The sequence below is a fragment of the Lissotriton vulgaris genome, chromosome 1_1, assembly GCF_964263255.1.
Source record: "Lissotriton vulgaris chromosome 1_1, aLisVul1.2, whole genome shotgun sequence".
NCBI lineage: Eukaryota > Metazoa > Chordata > Amphibia > Caudata > Salamandridae > Lissotriton > Lissotriton vulgaris.
In genome coordinates, this window is record NC_141685.1 from 1369687836 (window position 1) to 1369690090 (window position 2255).

The 2255-nt window shown below is 41.4% G+C and overlaps 1 non-coding gene across 1 annotated transcript; it reads right to left on the reverse strand.

Annotated features, from left to right (window-relative positions):
• Positions 1–228: 228 nt before the first annotated feature.
• On the reverse strand, positions 229–310 carry TRNAS-AGA (transfer RNA serine (anticodon AGA)). Its single transcript has one exon. It is a non-coding gene; the product is annotated as a tRNA-Ser (tRNA).
• Positions 311–2255: the final 1945 nt, after the last annotated feature.

Below are 2255 nucleotides of genomic sequence, written 5' to 3' on the forward strand. Positions count from 1 at the left end.
AAGTGCATGCACAGGTATGACCGAGAGAGCCAGGGTATAATAATTTGAAGCGTTTGCACCAGCGCTAATGAAGGACGAGAGTTATAGCAAAGATATGAAAGGGGGAGCGATAATAAATATGTGATATGGCAATAGTGACACCAAAATAAGCCACCTATTTATAAAACTGACATGGAAGAAATACTAAAGGTTAACTTCTGAAATTGTAGCCGATGTTAAAAAGATTCTCGTTGTTGGCAGGATTCGAACCTGCGCGGTGAGACCCCAATGGATTTCTAGTCCATCGCCTTAACCACTCGGCCACAACAACTGACTGTAAGGTGTGTGCACATAATCTGTATGCAAGTTTTCAAGGTGTCCCACAGCAAATTCCTGATATTCTGCAATGCACTTTTTAAAAATAATGTTTTTTTCAGCAGGCACATTCTCTCCTAAAAACAAAAATAGCATGCTTATATCTCTAGTTTGGAATACCATAGGCTTGCATGCATACTCTCATGGGTCACTCAAGTTTTTTGGACCCTATTGCACTCTGTTTTCGTGCTGCTTTTAGTATATGGCCCATATTACAGAAGTCTACCATCTTTGAGTATTTGAGGCTCCTTTGTAAGTGCTTTATATTTTTTCCTGGAAGAGCTATATAATAAAGGGGTCCGGGAAGGATTGCATTTATGGAAGATAAAAGAAGGCCCACTTGTCTCACCAAATGCTGTAGAGAAACCTGATGTTTTACTCATGTTATCCTTAGTTCGTTTTTGTTAGACCTTGCATTCTTAAGGTGGTCCCAACCCCACCTTATTGCTTTTCACCTCCGCATTTTGCTGTATCTTTTTGTTAGCCTTAGGACTCTGATCACTTTATCGCTACTAATCAGTGCTGAAGTGCACGTGCTTCTTCCCTAATCATGTGTATAATTGGAGTATACCTGACTGACAGATTTAATTTACTTGAAAGCCCCTTGTAAAGTGGTATACCATATACCCAGGGACTGATTGTGCCGCCCAAAGAAATAGCATTTCAAACCTGTCTCAAGCCTGCTACTGCAGTGCCTGTGCTGCAGTGTACTGCCACTTCGACTTGGCATTTAAAACTACTTGCCAAGCCTTAAACTCCAATTTTATTACATATCAGTAACCCCTAAGGTAGGCCCTAAGTAGTCCTAGGGGCATCATGATATGCAAGTAAAAGGTAAGACATGTACTGTGGTAGTTTGTATGTCCTAGTAGTATCAAACAGTCTATTACATTTTTCACTACTGTGAGGTCTGCCCCTCTCATAGGTTAGCATTGGGTATTCCCTTATACTTTTTGGGGGGTAATTCCATATCAGAGAGGAGAAGCTTTATTTATTTATTGATAAATCCGATCTACTGGTGAGGTTGGATTTAATCTTACTATTGTATAAATGCCATTTTTAGAGAGTGAGCATTTCTCTGCACTTACTGCTCTATTTGCATGAAAACCTGTCTTCAATTGACGTCTGGATTGGGCTGCGAGAAAGCTACATATGTGCATTCCCTGTAGACAGCCACAACACAGGTCACTCAACTGCAACTGCATTCATCTGCATTCTGATTGGCCTGGGGGAGAGGTCCGCTCCCCTTACCGCAAATATGTTCAAGAACGATAATTTATGTCAGTAAGTACAGTATACCTACATCTTATAATCATGTGTGTTTAAATAATTTGTCGTTAGATCGTTTAAATATTGAAAAGGATCTGTTTTTAATAGACATTTTACAAAAACAACTGGTACATTTGGGAATTCTGTAAAGGAAAAACCCAACTGCCGTGACATTGCCAACCACAATGCCGTGACTCGGATTCGAACTGAGGTTGCTGCGGCCACAACGCAGAGTACTAACCACTATACGATCACGGCGAGCTACTTGGGCTCAATAACATACAGTGACATGAAGAAATTATAATTCGGAACACTCAGGGCTACTCCTGTGATAGGCTGAATGTGTTCATTGCTTCCTCATTCCTTATACAAAGGCTTTATCTCCTCAGTGGTTGATAGGCTGAAACTGTTTCCTGGCCGCCTGCTTGTGAACTGGCAGGAGTCAAAGATCACACATACACTGGTGGGCCTGTGATGGGACACCTATGCAGAGAAACACACCTGGCGCAGATATTCTATTCTGTTTATTAGACCTGCATCTCCCCTGTACCTCCTCAAGCCATCTGTATGTGAAGCAAGAAAGAGTTAAGGAACGGTCCATCTACACTTTTATTGGGAGGATGCTGCCGTGA